Raw genomic sequence first — 20,109 nt, 5'->3', positions numbered from 1 at the left:
GAGGAATTCTATTAGTTCACTGGTTGATTATGAGTTGCCTACAGAGGCAATTTAAGGATTGGATATCTACATGTGGGACTTTGAGTCACCAAAGGAAACTTGGTGATGCCCAAGGACTGTGTTGGAAACAGAAATTTCCAAGTGGCCAAAAAGGAAATGGAAATGGAAATGTAGCAAGAGCCTTTACTCTCCCCTGACCTGAAGTCAGCCAAATTCCATATTTCACTATTCTTTTCCACCAGCATTTTCTCATTGTACTATCATGCTTCCTTCTGCAAGCACTGAGTGTGGTTTAGTGAAAAAGTAGAACATTTTAGTGAGAGAATAATCAAAGAACATGAGATGGTTAGATAGCATCACCAACTCAATGGATATGAATTTGAGCAAACTCTGGGAGATAGTGAAGGACAGGGGAAGCCTGGCATGTTGCATTCCATGGGGTCGCAAAGAGTCTGACACAACTTAGCAACTGAGCAACAACAGAATCATTAATAATTCAATTCACTTTAACAGTGGAGAATGTACTGAACTATTTTTAGGTGCTTGACAGTAGACTGCAGTCTAATTTATTGGAGACCACAATAGCTAAAAGTCATTTATGATTTTGAAAACATGTTTTCTAAATAAAAAATATTATTTGTCTTTCCTTATTGTTTTTTAGACACAAAGAAAGCTTCATCATAAAGTAGAGACCCTGAAGATTATTTAAGGAGAAAACTGGAGATTTTCAGTACATCAGGACTGATTTTAGCCAAATGATTCCATTTGTATCTAATGTCAGCTTTATTTACAAGTCATAAGCCAAGGATATCAAAGAGAAGTCCTTGTTTTGTCCTCTCTACGTTTTGCTCATCTCTCCAGGCAAGGGATCCTGGCCTACTATTCAGCACTGGGCAAGATGCCAGAGTTCAGAGGTTGGCCAGGAAGGATGGGAACCCTCCTTAGATCAAGAGCTCCCAGTAACAAGCAAATGAAAACAAAGGAAGATGAAAGAAGGGTGGAGGCTGGATGTGAGTGGCTGACTTTCTGAGTTTCTATTTTAAATCCCTTGCATGGACTCTCTAGGGCGGATGCCATTTCTACACTATTATGAAGGTCACCAGAAATGGGATTTGGCAACTGGGTTCTCTTTCCACCTCAGCAAGTCCGACACTGAAGCTTAACCAGAAAAAACACTTTAGCTCTTATTGTGAAAACATTATCTAAAGGTGTAGCCTTACATTGCACTTTGCCAGCAAACACAGAAAAATGAGCACATTAAAAACCTTAGATTGTTCAAGAACAGTAAGCACTCTATTGCAGAAAATATTTATCATATTAAAACCATTGTTATAGAATGTTAAGTCTTTTCTCTCTTGACTTTACTGAAATTATCTTCTTCATTCCTATGGTTTATCTTCTTTGACGTTTTCTGTCTTCTTGCTGTTTTCAGATGCTAGGTCCATGAATCCCCCAAAGGACATAATTCTGTTTCCTTCCTCTGTCTGCCCTTCTCTAGATATATCAGTGAATCTCAGTTCCCATTTCTAGTTAATAGTTCCCCAACTTACATTCTGATCATGACTCCTCCTCTGAGATTCAAACTAGTATCTCCAATTAGCCAATATTTCAGCTTACCTGCCCTGTCTATCCAGATGAATTTGTTCAAAATACCTTAGATGAAACATTCGGGTAACAGTCCTTGCGTAAAAAACATGTATGTGTAGCTACAGATGTCTTATATTGGCTTTTATAATCATAACCTAAGTGTCTGCGTCTTGAATGCCCCCAAATATTCAGACATCTGGAATTCTTTAATTATTAGAAGGCGGGAAAAGGCTGAAAGCCTCAACCCATTTAACATCCTTCTTGATCTCTCCAGGAATTTTTGAAGAAGAGAGAACAGGTGGGAGAAAGTGGGAGCTTGTATTTCTACTAATCACCTCTCTAGTCATCTTGTGCTCCAATTTCCTGCTTTGGTTAAATTCTGAGTCTTAAGGGCTGCTTTTTCCTTCGTGCTGCACAGGTGCCAGTGACTCCCAGATCTGATCTCTCCCTTGAGTGCTGGAATAAATTTCCTAAATGCCTTTTCAACACTCAACTTGGATATCTGATAAGCATCTCGCACTTCAAGTACGCAAAACTGGACTCGCCCCACTCCACACACCTGTTTCTGTAATTTTCCGCATCTCAGAAAATGGCAGGACCATTCACCTAATTCTGTGAGCTAAAAATCCAAGAGTCATCCTTGATTGTTCTCTTTCCCACATACCCAGCAATCAGTCCGCTCTATTTTTTTTTAATAATTAATTTTATTTTATTTTTAAACTTTACATAATTGTATTAGTTTTGCCAAATATCAAAATGAATCCACCACAGGTATACATGTGTTCCCCGTCCTGAACCCTCCTCCCTCCTCCCTCCCCATACCATCCCTCTGGGTCGTCCCAGTGCACTAGCCCCAAGCATCCAGTATTGTGCATCGAACCTGGACTGGTGACTCGTTTCTTACATGATATTTTACATGTTTCAATGTCATTCTCCCAAATCTTCCCACCCTCTCCCTCTCCCACAGAGTCCATAAGACTGTTCTATACATCAGTGTCTCTTTTGCTGTCTCGTACACCGGGTTATTGTTACCATCTTTCTAAATTCCATATATATGCGTTAGTATACTGTATTGGTGTTTTTCCTTCTGGCTTACTTCACTCTGTATAATAGGCTCCAGTTTCATCCACCTCATTAGAACTGATTCAAATGTATTCTTTTTAATGGCTGAGTAATATTCCATTGTGTATATGTACCATAGCTTTCTTACCCGCTCTATTTTTAAAACACATCCTGAATCCAAGGGTTTCTCATTCCCTCTGATATTTTCACATTCTCTCACCTGGACAGCAGCAATAGCCTTTTTATTTATTGTTTTAGTGTTTTAAGGCTTGCCACTCCACATTCCCAGCTCTTCACAAAAGTCACCATTCTAATCTATTCACAGAAGTTACCCTCCAAAACATAAGAACAAGTTGTTGCTGTTTAGTCACTAAGTCATGTCTGATTCTTTGCTACTCCATGGACTGTAGCCTGCCAGGCTCTTCTGCCCATGGGAGTGAGTTGCCATTTCCTTCTCCAGGGGATCTTCTTGGCCCGGGGATTGAACCAGTGTCTCCTGCTTGGCAGGCAGATCCTTTACCACTGCACCACTTGGGAAGCCCAAGAACAAATTATCACTCCAGAATTTGTAACTATCCAGTGGCACCTCCTCCAAACACTTTAGCTTAAAGTCCTCTGTGATCTTGCAGACACCTACTTCTCCATCTTCGCCTCCAATCATGTTCTTCATTGTTTCTTAAAGTTCCAGCCACTGGTGCTTTCTTATTCTTCCTTTAACACAACAAGCTCTTTGCATTTCAGGGCATTGTACTTGGTATTTTTCTACATGGAATGCTCTTTCACTATTTTTTACTTTTTATGATTTAATTTAGATTTCTTCAAACTGACATGACTATTTGTGATTAATTTTAATCCATACTGTGTGTTTTTAGTGTTGAATTGCTCTAAGCTAGACTGTACACTCCTCATCCACGTTCTATTTATTCCCTTAGCCTTTAATTTCTTTCTTTATAGCATTTATGATAACTATAAATTCTATTACATATTTACTTGTTTACCTTTTCATTGTCTGCTCCCCCATCACTCCATAAAATAAAAGTTCCATGAGGAACTTTGGGTGGCTTTGGGACTGGCACCCAATGGCCACCCTGTACACGTTTATAGACTGAACATATGGGAATCATCACTCAACTTTTTTAAACTTCACTTTTCTCATTTGTAAAATACAAAGAGTAAAAAGGCTGAGGGAAGTATACCCCTGAATACATGATATTCCCTTTTCTATTTGTCTGTCGAGCAATTCAGTTCTCCTTCCATCTGATGCATCTTGGCTACACCCTGGGTACCATCACCAGTCATATAAAGGATCCTATCAGTGTATCTTAAACTAAAGACAGTTTTATATGTTAAAGGAATTTTGATTCCTTTAAACAATTTTTTATTTATGTATGTATGCTTTCTACATTTGTATGTATTTAGGTGGGATTACCTATGTATGCTATATATGTATGTACTCTATATTATATTTTACAGAACAACTAAAGTTTGGTGGATATTGTTCCCTTGCATATTATTTACTACAAATATTCCTCCAGTATGATTAGGAGTGGCAATAACAGTACTAATTGAAGCCTTTGCTTTTGTACTATAAATAAAAGGCAGTTGTGAGCTTATACACTGCTCATTGTTTCATGCTTCAGATTAATTTGAGAAATATCAAGCTGTGTAATTCAGCATCAGCAACTTTCTTAGTGTCTCCTCAGCATAAGGATGTTACATTTTTTCCTCTTAGACTCCCTCAGCTTATTTATTTTTCCAGAAGAAATGGCAAGAGATAGCCTAGAAAAAGCCAAGTAGGTTCAACAGGACTTCACCAAATACTTTGGTAGCTTACCCCAAACCATATTATTTTGCATATTTACCAACTATGTAATATTTGAGGTTTTTTTTTAATCTTTTCCATTGCTGTTTTCAGGCTTCCCTGGTGGCTCAGTGGTAAAGAACCTGCCTGTCAATGCAGAAGACATGAGTTCAACCCCTGGGTCGGAAGATCCCCTGGAGGAGGAAATGACAACCCACTCAAGTATTATTGCCTGGAAAATCCCATGAGCAGAGGAGTCTGGCAGGCTACAGTCGATGGAGTTGCAAAAAGTCGGACATGACTGAGTATACACACACACACACACACACACACACGTTATTTCCACTTTGTAATTTTTTTAGCCTGAATCAAGACTGTCTGACTAATTGCCCTTGGAAATCCCCTGATAATTAATTTTTTACAAGTCAATTATTTTACCAATTAGGATGGGAACACTCCCGTTCTTTGAATAGATCATTTCCTTTCACTGGTTACTGTTTCTCCTTTGCAACTAATGTTTTAGGAAATCGTTTTCCATGACTATGGTTATTTATTATTTCCTAGTAGTGAGTGGCGTATCCCGTGATCACTTGCCTAATTAGGAATAGAGAGTAGCCTTCATCAAAACAAATGTCACAACCTGCAGTTTCAGACAAAAAAATAATCTGATAAATTGCAAGGATCAGGGAGGGGATCCAACCAGACTCAACATGGAAGAACTGTTATCCAACAGCCATCTAAGCATGATAATAATAATTTTGGTGATGACAATAACAACAGTTTAATAACTATATAGAGATGCTTATATTTATGTTTTTTTCCAAACACTGTCCCCACTCCACACTGGATGATATTAAGGCTAAGACAAAGGCAGATATCTAGTAATAGAAACCATAGAAGGAGGAACACAGAGCTTCCTTTCCTAGCACATCTCACCTGACTGTGAGACCACTTCATTACTTTGGATACTCTCAGTACCTCTAAAAAGTTTTTGTGTTATTTTTCAATTATTAATACCATCTTCCAACCCTTAGGTCAAGACCTTTGTGGACATTAGCCCATTAATAATCACCAACATCCTTCAGGAATTAGAAGAAAACTAATTTTGCAGCTGAGAAAAGAGGCTGAAATCAAGTTACTGGTTCAAAGTCACCAATGTAGTTAAGAGGCAGAGCTATTTTGCATCTGATTCCAAAGTCCAACCTCTTAAATTCTCGGCAACAGAGCTCAACTTGCCCCCACTCCACTCCATTACTCAGTGGCACATGGAGTGCTTGGTGGACAGTGGTGAAAGCCCTGGGCCCAAAGTTACCAGACCTGGTTCTAAGCCTGGCCTGCCACTTGCCCGTTATGGGCACCTTGCCTACCTTTCCTTGTATAAAATGGGTTTTGATAACATTAGCCTTACCTTCCTTATCAGCACCAATTTCAATAGCACATGGGAGATGCTTGGCCAGCTGCAACACACTGTTTAAGTATGTGGCATTGTGTTACTTTGGAAGCATTATTTTTAGATTTTTAAAAACTGAAGTATAGTTAATTTACAATATCATGTTAGTGTCAGGTACCGCAAAGTGATTAAGTTACACATATATACATATTCCTTTTCAGATTCTTTTCCATTATAGGTTATCACAAGATAACAAATATGGTTCCCTGTGCTATCCAGTAGGTCCTTGTTTATCTTTAGGAAGCATTCATAAGTCACTTTTTAATGCAGATTTTCTTTGTCTGAAAATGGATAGTAAGCTCCCCATGGTTAGATAGCATCACTGACTCGATGGATATGAATTTGAGCAAACTATAGTGGAGAACAGAGGAGCCTGGCGTGCATAGTCCATGGGGTCACAAAAAGTCAGCTATGAATTAGCAACTGAACAACAGGTGAGAAATTCGTCTATCATTTCTTGTGGCTCTTTGCTCCCAGAATTCACATTATGCTCAATAGAAAAGCCCCTCCTACCCCATTCCACTCAGGTTCTCATATGTATTTTACCTGATTATCACACAATCTGTCCCTTGGAGAGAAAAGGCAGAGGGGAATTGCAGAAAGTCCAAGACTGCTGGGTGCTGCTGCTGAGTTCTAGAATGTGCAGTGAGGTGCATGTATATACTGAGGAGGCATGGATTGAAGAAGGAGAAAACTCAAACAAACCCAACTTGTGCAGCTCTGGTTTATGTCTCTTAAAATAAAACTATTACCAGACTTCCGTTCCTTAACATAATTTCCATCCCTCTCTTTCTATTAGTCAATTTGCTTGGTCAGCTTTCCTGAAATGTCTAACAATTTTTTCCTCTATGTATTTATCTATTTCACCTTTTACATGTTCTGCTTTGATTATCACTTTTTCTCATGACTTCCCCATAGTGATCTTCTCCATAAGTATGTGTGGAATACTTGCGCACCTGGATATTTTTCTGATCTTCTTCTCAGCTTCACTCCAGTTAGAAGCTAAGTGAAACATTACCCAAAAATTTCCTTGTAGTAAAAATAGCACCGGTGTCCTGGTGTGCCTCAAGATCCTTTCATTTTTTTTTTCCTATTAGAGAAAAATGCAGTTCCAATGTCTCTCTCTCATAGATATATATATGTATAATTTTCTATTTAAATAAGCATATATATATATATATATATGCATGCTTAGTCACTCAGTTGTATCTGACTCTTTACAACCCACTGGACTATATAGCCTGCCAGGCTCTTCTGTCCATGGGATTTTTCAGGCAAGAATACTAGAGTGAGTTGCCATTTCCTCCTCTGAAGTATCTTCCTGACTCAGGAATCAAACCCGAGTTTCCTGTGTCTCCTGCCTTGGCAGGTGGGTTCTTCACCTGCTGAGTCATCGAGAAAACCCACACATATATAAGATTAATCTTTGTGTGATCAGTGAGACTACTCTCCATATGCAACTCACAGAGTGATATTGAAGAAAGATCTTATCCAGCACAACACAGGACATGGTTTCTTTCTCTCTAAAGTGCTAATCTTAGGGTTCTCTGTTAATTTCCCAGAACCACCATACAAAGTCCCCTTCATTACATGCTTTAAACAACAGAAATGTATTTTCTCCCAGTTCTGAAGATCAGAAATCCAAAATCAAGGTGTCAGCAGGCCCACAGTCTCCCCAGAGGCTCTGGGGGTCCATTCCATACCTTCGCTTAGGTTCTGGTGATGGCAGCCATCCTTGGCCTGTAGCTGCACAGCTCAGTCTCTGCTGCTCTGGTCACATGGCCATCTCCTTGTGTCTCCACGGTGTCTTCCCTTGGTGCATGCCTGTCACTGTGACCCTCTTCCTCTTCTTATACTGATACGAATCCTATTGGATTATGGCCCTGATCTAGTCCAATATGACCTCAATTAAATACATTATATCTGCAAATATTCCATCTCTGAGTAAGGTTACAATTTGAGGTTCTGGGAAAGATAGGAATTGGGGGCTACCCTGCAACCCAGTACAGATTCCCTCTGAGGCAGCAGCCAGAAATCAAAACCTGCTACTTCTTTGTTGTTTTGAAGGGATATTTGAAAATGACTAAGTTAACCTGAGAGGACTTCCCTGGTGGCTCAGTGGTAAAGAATCTACCTGCCAATGCAGGAGCCTAGGGTTCAGTCCCTGGGTTGGGAAGACCCCCTGGAGAAGGGAATGGCAACCCACTCTAGTATTCTTGTCTAGAAAATCCCATGGGCAGAAGAACCTGGCAGGCTACAGTCCATGGGGTTGCAAAGTCAGGCACGACTCAGGGCCTAAACAAAGATAAGAAGTTAACCTGCAGAGGCTTCAGGAGCAGGTTCTGGTAGAAAGAACGTGATCAGGGCTGACCCTTTTGGCTACACATCAGAACTCTTTTTGCACGTGACTTCTACCTAAGACTTCTTTAGTCAGGTATACAGTGTTGATATATAATACCTGAGGTCCATCGACACAGAGTTTTATACTTACATTCACAATCCCCCATCCTTGAGTCTAGAATCTACAAAGAACTGAAAGCTGAGTTTTTGTTTGTTTGCTTTTTTTTTTTTTTGCCTAAATTGAATAACTGACTACCAATTCTCTTCTGGCAGCAAAACCTGGCTTGAATGGACATAGGCCACCTTATAATGTGAAGATATTTACATATTTCACTGGAAAAAAATATTGTTTTATATGAAGGGGTACTATCCAGACACCCCCTTAATACTGGGAGTTTTATGTTTTATAGTGTAGACACTCACTATTCCTTTTTTAAATTCTGAAAAAAATCCTAAATATGAATTCCCAAAGGATTTTGGAAAAGAAAATACAGGCCTATTTTTTCAATTATTCTTAATCCAATCAAGTAGAAAAGCTGCCACCATTGCTTTGAGTTCTTCTAGTTCAGTGGTTCTTAGACCTACCTGAATAGTGCAGTCACCTGGAGAACTGTATAAAATCCTAAGCCCTAGGCTTAAACACAGACGAATTTAATCAGACTCACTGACGGCGGGACCTAGGCATCATCATTTCTGATTCTCCCTAGCCAATCTCAATGTCTACTCAAGTTTAAGAATAACTGTCTGGTCCTAACCTGGTCCTTCCCACAGTCCTTTCCTGTTGAGCCCATTAGAAGTCCATCGCAGCCACCTCTTTTGACCAGACCTTGATAACATCCCCTACCAAGAGGTACAGACATTGAGAACAACAACCAGAATTAGTAAAAACAAAAGGAGTTCACAGGTTATGGTTGAATTGCGGCCCCCTTTCCAAAACATATGTCTTAACCTTGAAGACCTTATATGAAAATATGGTTATTGTCAGCATAGCTTAGAAGAAGTCCTACTAGAATGTTGTTGTTCAGTTGCCAAGTCATGTCCAACTCTTTGTGACCCCATGGGCTGCATACTAGAATAAAAGTGAAGTCGCTCAGTCGTGTCCGACTCTGCGACCCTATGGACTGCAGCCTCCCAGGCTCCTCCGTCCATGGGATTTTCCAGGCAAGAGTACTGGAGTGGGGTGCCATTGCCTTCTCCAGGCGATCTTCCCCACTCAGGGATTGAACCTGGATCTCCCGCATTGCAGGCGGACGCTTTACCCTCTAAGCCACCAAGGAAGCCCCATACTAGAATAGGGTGGGGCTTTAAGCCAGTATGACTAGAATTCTTGTAGGAAGATTAGAAGAAAGACACACAGAGAGGAGAAGGCCATGTGAAGATCCAGAGACACACAGGGGCCAGATAGTCACGTGACAATAGAGGCAGCTACTGGAGTGATGCAGCTAAAAGATGCCAAGGATTTCTAGCAGACACTAGAAGCTAAAAAGAGGCAAACAAGGATTCTACAGATTCAGAGGGAGCTTGCCTGGCCAATACCCTGATTTCAAATGTCTGGGTTCCAGAACTACGAGAAGAAATTTCTACTGCTTTAAACCACCCAGTTTGTGATACTCTGTAATGCATCCTGTGTGGGGGAATGAAGCACAGGCCGGTGTTTGGAACGTCCCCAGAGCTCTTGAGCCCCACCATAAACAGCTAGTCATGGATGTCAAAGCACTGAACTAGAGATGAATTGAAGGGGACAGCTGGCCTACTGTGAGAAATGGAAATAGTCATACATAACTAACATTTATTGAAGGCCTCATACCTTCTGGGCACACATGACCTACACTAGTTCATTTAATCTCAAGAAAAACCCCCACTATTTTGATTGTCATATTAGAAAAGAGAAAGCTCAGGTTCCCACAGAGGAAATAACTTGCCCAATGTGCTCCAATAATAAGAGGAAGAACAAGGACTTGAATCCAGTTGTACCTGACCCTAGTGCAGCGCCTGCTCTTCGTGTCAGCTCAGGAGAAGAGCCTTGGTGAGTCCAGAGATCTCATCAAGGCGACTTGAAGAATCAGAAGCTTTGTTCAGCCCGCTGCGCTGCAAGAGTGGGAGCCCTGGCTCTGCTGTGACAAACACAGGAGTTTGGCATCCGGCTCTTGCAGCTGCCAAAAAGAATTAAACCCAGTGAGTGAAAGCACAGGAAAGGCAACAGCAAAAATGCCAGCACCAGCAGCAGCAGGAGGGAGGACCCAATTACTACTGGTTGAAGTGTGAGGAAAATTAAAGTTGGTGATGGTTCAAGGTTCTGTTGAAATTCCAAAGCAGTGGGCTTGCATAACCATGAAACATGGAAATTAAAGTATTACTGATGTTCACACTGTTTATTTCAGGACTTCATTTTCCGTCTTGCTTTGTCTCAACAAGTCTCAATTCAGTCACGTGCTAACCACCACAAAGACAGGAAAAAAAGATGGAGATGTGTGTTGTAACATGTGTGTATGTGCGTCTCTGTCTGTGTGTGTATGTGTGTCTCTGTGTGTGTGCGTGTACAGTAAACATGTAAATAAATTAGGAAGAGGGAAAACGACAAAGAAACATAATCTACTTTCTTTGCTGCGGCTCTGCCCATGCATATTAAATGAATCGCAACCATGATAAGGTCCCCACAACTTTAAAACATTCTTCAGGCAAAAGTTTTCTGAATTCACCGACCAAAGCATTGATAATTTCTGAATCCTTGACAATAACAGCCCCTAGATACACCGAGCATTTCCTACGTCCCAGACACACTTAATCCCCATGTGAGCCTTCCAAAGAAAGCACAATTATCACCATTTTGGAGAGGCAGAAATTGAGCTTACAAAACCGGAATAACTGGCACCAACCAGGTAATAAAGCTACTAAGGGCAAGAAAGACGATTTGAAACCAAGGCTGTCTGTTCTGAAAGCTAGATCTCCAAGGCACCATGGCATTTTTCTCCCACTGTACTTCTGCCCTCTAGCTGACAGTATCCACTCTGCACTGTTCAATGTTTCTCCCTCACGTGGCACTGCCTATAGTTCTATAAGTGCTGTGTGTGTGTGTCAGTGACTAACTGCACGGCTTTCTTTTTCTCAGACTAAAGATCTGAAGTTATCGCATCAGCTACCCAGGCTTACCTTCCCACTCATTTGATGACAATTGCCTTCTTCAGAGTGTTTGTACTTGAGGCAAACAATAGTTTTTTTCCATAGCTTTTTTTATAAATTGGAATACAGTTGCTTTACCACATTGCGTTAGTTTCTGATATCCAGCAAAGTGAATCAGCTATGCACATACATATATCCCCCCCCTTTTTTTTTTTTGGATTTCCTTCCCATTTAGGTCACCACTGAGCATTGAGTAGAGTTCTCTGTGCTCTACAGTAGGTTTTCACTAGTTATTGTATACATAGTCAATTTCAGAGCAGAGCAATTTCAACTAAGGCTCTTATTCAATTTTCCTAACATAGTATTCACTAGCCAATTTGTAGTTTGAAAATATTTTATATTATATCTGCATACCAAAATTTGATTCCATTTGATTCCCTTAAACAAAAGAGCAGGGCAAAGATCACTGTTGCCGACTCTGTCCTTCCCAAATACAGAGCAACGCAGCGCAACACAGTATGTCCCTGGGAGTATAGCAAAGAGTAGATTTTTTTTTTAATCCTTCATCCTTTCAGAATATGGATAAAAGACTAAAATATCAAATGCAGCAAAAGAAATACACTTTAAGTACTATAATCATCTTTTTAAAGTTCAGGAATTTCATAAAGATTTACAAAAATGAAAAAAGTAAGATCATGATCATCATCATTCATGATCTTACTTTTCCAAGTTCAGTCTGAACAAACACTATTTGGAGACGATTTTGCCTCACTGATCGTGATACTTTCTGATCATGTGACAAAGATGGTTACAGAAAAAGAGTTCTGGGTCATAAACAGTGCTAAAGGTTCACTGCCTCCTGTTTCATATTCTTCATTCCTCAAAATAATAAGCTATATTTTCCCACCTCTTGAAGGGTGGTGAAGTCATATGGTATATTCTAGCCAATAAAAGTGAATACAAGTGAAGAGCCCCTTCCAGGATGAGGCTGCCAGGAGGAAATTCAATTCTCTATTGTGCTCCCTCAGTGATCAAAGAGGTCGAATAGGAGATAGTGTTGCTTCAGTCATGTCCCACTTTTTAGGACCCCATGGATTGTAGTCCACCAGACTCCTCTGTCCATGGGATTCTCTGGGCAAGAATACAGGAGTGGGATGCCATAGTGTCCTCCCAGGCATGGAACCCACATCTCCTACATCTCCTGCCTTGGCAGACGGATTCTTTACTAGGACCACCTTGGAAGCCGCATACCGAGACGCTATAGACAAAATCCCCTGCACTGTTGAGTTTGGGAAATGTTTCCCTGTGGAGTCACTACTACCTGTAGCACATTTTATGTGAGTGAGGAATATAATTCAACAGGAAAACCATTTGGGCCTGGTGTTTTCTTTGTGGAAAGGGTTTCAGTAAGGGGCTTTGTTTCTTTAATAAGCAGTGAAGTGAAGTGAAAGTCCCTCAGTCGTGTCCGACTCTTTGTGACCCCGTGGACTATACAGTCCATGGAATTCTCCATGCCAAAATACTGGAGTAGGTAGCCTATCCCTTCTCCAGCAGATCTTCCCAACTCAGGAATCGAACTGGGGTCTCCTGCATTGCAGGTGGATTCTTTACCAACTGAGCTATCAGGGAAGCCCTTAATAAGTAGAGTGATATCTTGAAATTAAAGTATTATTGATGCTCACAATGTGTACTTCAGGATGCCATTCACCATCTCAGTTTGTCACAACAAATTTTGATTCAACCATGCACTTAACACCTTATTTATATAAGAACTTTGCCCATTTTTCTATATTTTTATTTCCTTTTATTTCATTGACTATATTACTCTTGTATTATTTCCTTCTTTCTACCTCTTTTGGATATTTTTTCTAGCTCCCTACAGTGCAGAGGTTGTAAAGACTTCTTGGGTCACTGATATTAGACCCTTCTTTTCCAATAGAAGCTTCTAGTGTTCATATGTACTTGAAAAACAGTACATTCTCTAGCTGTTGGCTGGATTGCTTTGTGACAATTAGGTCAAGATGGTTGATGGCATTATTTATTGAATCTTCCATATCTTTATTATCTTTTTTAAAGTTTTTTTACTGACTGCTTAGAAAAAGGTATTAAGAATCCTTCACTATAATGGTGGATTTTATTTTTTTATCTCTCCCTTTGTTTCTGTCAATTTTTGTTTCATGCATTTTTAAGTTCTGTTAGTAGGTGCACATATATGTTTCCTGATAAATTGGCCTTTTATCATTACAAAATATCCCTGTATCTCTGGGAATCTTTTGTCCTGACATATTCATTGTTTGATATTGATTGTCACACTAGCCTTATTTGCTTTCAACGTATTTATGTTTTACATTTAAAGCACATATTTTATAGATTGGACATAACTGGGTCTTTCAAAAAATCTAACATGATAATGCCTTTTCACTGGAGTGCATAGAGCATCTACACTATATATCAGCTCTGAGATAGTTGGATTTAGGTCTACCATTTTAGTATAAGTTTTCTGGTTGTTCCCTCAATTTCTGTTCCTCAGTTCCTCCTTTTCTGTCTTCTAGATTAACTGAATATTTTTAGAATTCAATTATAATTTATCTATTGGATTTTTATCAATGTCTTTATATTAATCTTTTGTTGTTGAGATTAAAACATAAATCTTTGATCTTTTAGAGTCTACTTACTGTTAATAATCATTACTTCCCCCAAAACATGAGACTTGCAAATACATATGGCCATTTACCTCTTTTTTTGTCCTTTATGCTAAATTTGTCACATATATTACCTCTATGTACACAACATGGAGAAGACGATGGCACCCCACTCCAGTACTCTTACCTGGAAAATCCCATGGATGGAGGAGCCTGGTAGGCTGCAGTCCATGAGGTCGCTAAGAGTCGGACACGACTGAGCGACTTCACTTTCACTTTTCACTTTCATGCACTGGAGAAGGAAATGGCAACCCACTCCAGTGTTCTTGCCTGGAGAATCCCAGGGACGGTGGAGCCTGATGAGCTGCCATCTATGGGTTCACACAGAGTTGGACACGACTGAAGAGACTTAGCAGCAGCAGCAGTAGCATGTACACCACAAACTTTCATAATAAATTATTATAATTTTTACTTTAAAATTATATGTATAGGAAAATGTATATACATTATATGTATATACATTACATGTATATGTAAAGGAAAATATCTTTTCAATGTGATGTTGCATCTATGATATCCAGGGCTCTTCATTTCTTCCTGAAGACCTGAGTTCCCATCTGGTATCATTCTTCTTTTTTTTTCATCTTGAAGAACTGCCTTTAGCACTTTTTATAGTGTAGGTTTGCTGACAACAAATTCTACTTTCTTTTTATCTGAAAATGATTTTTGATTTCATTATTTTTCTCTCAGCTTTTTTGAGGCATAATTCATTCTTTAAGAATATTTTTACTCAATATAAAGTTCTGCATTGAGAGTGTTTTCCTATTTAGTCCTTAGAAATATTCCATTCTTTCCTGACCTTCTGTGTGACTTATGAAAAGTCACAAACTGTTTTAATCAAATTGTTGTTCACCTAAAGGCCTGTGTCTTTTTCTCTCTTCCTGCTTTCAAGATTTTCTCTTTATCTCTGCTTTTAGCAGTTTGACTATGATATACATAGTTGATTTTCTTTGCATTATCTTTCTCGTGCACAGAACTTTTTCAAACTAAAATTGTTTTTTAAAATTTTTATTAATTTTGGTAATTTCAGCAATTTCTCAAAATTTTTTCTCTATTACCTATCTCCTATTTATGAGGCTACAATTATATACATATTAGGCGTTTTGAATTGCTCCACTGGGCCCGAAGACTTTACTCATTCTTATTAAAAAAAAAAAAAAGACTTTCCTCCTCTGTTTTTTACTTTGGGTAATTTCAATTCATCCATTTCTAAGTTTACTATCTTTGTGTTCTGTCATTTCCAACTTGCTGTTAACCCACTCAGTGATTTTTCTTTATTCCAGATATTTTATTTTTCAGTGCTAGAAGCTACATTGATTTTTTTATAGTTTATGTTTCTGTTTGGATTTCATAACTTTTCAGTAATTAGGAACATAGTTTTCTTTATACTTTAGCATAGTTTTAATAGTTGCTTTAAAATCCTCACCTACTAATTTCAAACAATCCCACCCTACCCCTGCCCCGGATAATATATTCTTTTGTGTGTGTGGTGTGTGTGTGGTGTGTGTGTGTGTGTGTATGTGTGTGGATACTCTGGATTATGTTATTTCCTTCAAGAAGTATTAACCTTTATATAGCAGATAGTTTAATTAGCTGAAACTCCAACAACAAATTCTCTCTCCTCTGTACTTGACAGCAGCAGACTCCCAAGTCATTCTTCCAGCCTTTGCTATGTTGTTTGGAATCTTGAATTGGTTCTTGAAGCCAGAAGTCTGACAGTTCTCTAGTTGAGTTTCAGCCCTATGGGCTTCCCCAGAGGCTCAGGTGGTAAAGAATCTGCCCACCATGCAGGAGACACGGCTTTAATCCCTGGATCAGGAAGCCTAGAGAACTGAATGGCTACTCAAGCCAGTATTCTTGCCTGGAGAATTCTTTGAATAGAGGAGTGTTTACACTGGGGACTGCTATCAGCCTAAGAGTATTTAAACATTTGGAAATTCACCCTGTGTTCTTCTCTTCTTATAAGTGTTGATACTGCTCCAATATTTTCCTGGTTTGGCCATTTGCACAAGCTTTCAAGGGATTAGTTTTTAAAATTTCCCCACTGTTTACAAGTATTACCTGATGTCAGGTTAGTTCAATAAGAGTTACTTGACTATTATGAGAAGTAACACCCTCCCATGAGTGAGGAGTAAGCTTTGTGTTAGTGGATTAGGAAGTTTCTTGTACTATAGCATGATTTAGGCTATCTTAACTAGTACAAGGTACCAGCTGCAGTATTTTTGTTTTTATTTTTAATAATTCAGTTTGGTTTGGAAGCAGAGCTTCTTGAGTTTTTATATATGGTATTCACAGGCATAATATCATTTTTATTGGCTTTCATAAGTTTGCTGGGACATCAATATTGCAAGATAAAATTTGTTAGTCATGGTACTTTTCAGAAAAGTAACCCCTAAAAGTATAATAGATTATTCATTCATCACTGATTTTCTTCATAGTAGCACCCTACATCCTACCCACTAAGAACCCCCTGAGATATCCCATTTTCTTTTCCTCACAGTTCAAATTACTCTAGACATTTTGTATTTCACCATTTTAAAACTTAAAACTTTTAACCAAACCAGCTAATTCTTTGTGTCAGTATTTTGTTTCATTATAAAATGATACTGGGCTTCTTTCCCCGTTTATAATATATGTCCAGGAGCCTGAATTGATAAAACTACTTTTATTTCAAACAATCCAATAGAATCATGAAAAGTGAAAGTCGCTCAGTCGTGTCCGACTCTTTGTGACCCCATGAACTGTACGGTCCATGGAATTCTCCAGGCCAGAACACAGGAGTGGGTACTCTTTCCCTTCTCCACGGGAATCTTCCCAACCCAGGGACTGAACTCAGGTCTCCCACATTGCAGGCAGATTCCTTAACAGCCGAGCCACAAGGGAAGCAGTCATTAAATAGCTCTTGCTTTGAACTTTTATTTAACACCTACTGATAAAATATCAAAAACTTACTATTTAAAAATCCATCATTTTACTCTAATCACTGATAGGTGAGGGTAGGGCTACCTGTGTTCACATATTCACTGTTAGTAAATAAAACACACAATGTCTAGGAAATAATATAATATTGTCCAACATCACATATTGGGATTATATACTTTAACTTGTAAAAATATTCTCAAGACAAGTTGGAGATTTAGGTAATTTCCCAGATTCTCTTACACATTCAAGAATGTCATGTCTCTATTCTTAAATATCTTTCTGTTATTTAAGATAAACTGAGAAGTTTTCCCCCCATTTATCCCCTCTCTCTTCTTTCATTTACTTTGTCTTTTTGTTTCTTACCCCTGTGGTCTCACTTTTTCTCTGCTAGTTGTCAGTTCCACTTCCAAGGGCTTTCCGCTGCAGTGGTACGGGTTATTATAGTTTCTTTTTTAAAGGAAAGAGAAGAGAAAAGAAACCCATTCTTCCCTCAGAATGTGGGGGGTCAGTGAGAACATTTTTTCACACCATCAAGATTAATTATTCTACGAGCATTATATGAGAAACTGCGCCCTTCTCATATTCTCACCTGGTACGTGTTCCAACCTGCCGGAAGAAAGAAGAAAATCAAACAGCGTGACTCCTACACCAGGTGTTACAACAGGTACAGTGGTGAATGGTGAATGAAAACTCAGTCTAGTGGGAAATCAGGCACATATACAAATCGTTCTAACATAATGAGGAACAGATCAGAGTAGCAGGATTAACATCATCATCAAATACTGGGAAAGGAGTACAACTCTGCTACTTTGCCTGGAGGGTTTCAGGAAAGTTTTTAACACAGAGATGTGACATTTGAACGGACCTGAACTGAATCACACCTCTAGCCCTTAGTATGACAATTCTTTCTGCCTGAAACATCCTTTCCCAACTCCTTCTTTTTGCATGACTGACAACTATTCTTCAGGTATTTGCCAAAATGTTACCTACCTATGTGCATCTTCATGATCACATTTTCCATGATGATAAACTCTACCACTCTCTATCACAGCCCCCTCTTGATCTTCTTCCTACAGTTAATACCCTTCTTTACTGATGATGTATTTAATCATTTTTTTGTATTCATTCATTTATCATGTGCTTTGCCAAGTTGAATGCAGGCACCACAAGGGCAAGAATCTGCATCTTAGTCACTATTATATTCCTAGTGCCTAACCTCATGTCTATCACATTGCAGGTGCTGAATAAATATATAGTGATTATATATTTAATTATATAATATATATAATTACATATCATATGTATACATACAGACATTGATATATAACATTTAATATAGTTACTTGTATGTATGTCTGTCATTTCCATTACATTCTGAACCTCTAAAGAGAACCCAGGTGTAATCAGTTTGCGATTTATTTTTTGTATGGCCATTCCTCCTGCCGTCTCATAACATGGTAGGAGCTCAACAAGTTCTTTGTGCTTAAATAAATACACGCATTGTTCCTTATCCACTACTTTTGTTGGAAGAAAGTCTTGAAAAAGCATCCTAGGTTGGAACTTTTTTTATCAGAAAGTTTTAGGAAAAAATAAGTTGTACTACTCCAGTTTAAGCAAAAACAGTTCTGCCATCTCACAAAAAGAAAAACAAAGACAACTTTTGAGACCACTTTCTATATTTGATTGGAAATAAAATAGTGACAAGATGAAATATTCAAGAATGTGACCACTAAATAGAACCCTGTTGAAATGTTTTGACTTTTATCCTTGGACATATCTTGGTAGGTTAGCAGTTTACAAAGTGACCAGAGATGACATTTCCTCCCACCAATGTTGGGTGCATTCCCTTTGTCTGAAATGTGGCAAATACCTTGAATTTAAGCTTTGATGTCCCAGTCTTCAGATGACTTTTCAAGGCCCTTCAAGTGACAAATCTACCTGCTTGAAGATGATTCAAAGCCAATAGAAGTGTAAAGTTTTAAGAATAAGTTCTGCCTAATTTTAAAACTTACACTTGGTCATCATAAAACTTTTTTTTTTTTAGTTCTATCCGCTAGTGGGACTTTATAAAGCTTTGTACCTATTTCCATAAATACATATGGAATCCAGAAAGATGGTACTTATGAACCTGTTTGCAGGGCAGCAATGGACACTCAGACATAGAGAACAAACTTATGGACACGGGTGTGGAGGGAGGAAGGAAAGGGTGAGATGAACAGAGAGAGTAACATAGAAACATGTACACTATCATATGAAAAATAGATAGCCAATGGGAATTTGTTATATGACTCAGGGAACTCAAATGGGGGCTCTGTAACAACCTACAGTGATGCAATGGGGTGGGAGGCAGGTTCAAGAGGAGGGGACATATGTGTGCTTATGGCTGATTCATGTTGATGTATGGCAGAAACCAATACAATAGTATAAAGCAATTATCCTTCCATTAAAAATGAAAATTTTTAAATAAATAAATAAATTTATATATTAACTTGGCAAAAAAAAAAAAAGAATCTGCTATAAAGGTCAATTGAATGATAATTAAACATTTTGCCAAAGCTTTTGCTGTTGAGTGAACTTAAAATGAACAAATATTGAGTACCTACTATGTACACAGCCAGAATCAAATAGACATCACTGGTTCCGTCATTGCATGCAGTCTAGTGGGAGATGCTGACATCATAGCAGGCAATTACATTTCCACATGATGAGGCGAGACTAGGACATACATATTATCTTGTGACAGCTCTTAGGAGGGCCACTTAATCCACATGCAACCAGGAAGAACACTCCCTATCTGCATGTCAAATGCTATAAAAGATATTTTGATCCCAGCTTAATTTTTCCAGAATAATCTGTATCATCTTCAGAATAGCTTTTTTTTTAAACATTGCCATCACACTTTTATTTACAAATTTTATCCTTAGAACAGAGCTTCCCTGGTGGCTCAGTTAGTAAAGAATCCACCTGCAATGCAGGACACACTGGTTTGATCCCTGAGTCAGCAAGATTCCCTGGAGAATGAAAAGGTAACACACTCTAGTATTCTATCCTGGAGAATTCCATGGATCCTGGAGCCTGGTGGGCTACAGTCCATAGGGTCAAAAGAGTAGGAGCAGTTCAGTACA

This window comes from Bos mutus, chromosome 16 (assembly GCF_027580195.1).
Source record: "Bos mutus isolate GX-2022 chromosome 16, NWIPB_WYAK_1.1, whole genome shotgun sequence".
In the NCBI taxonomy this organism is placed as follows: Eukaryota; Metazoa; Chordata; class Mammalia; order Artiodactyla; family Bovidae; genus Bos; species Bos mutus.
Note: the sequence above shows the minus strand (reverse complement) of the source record.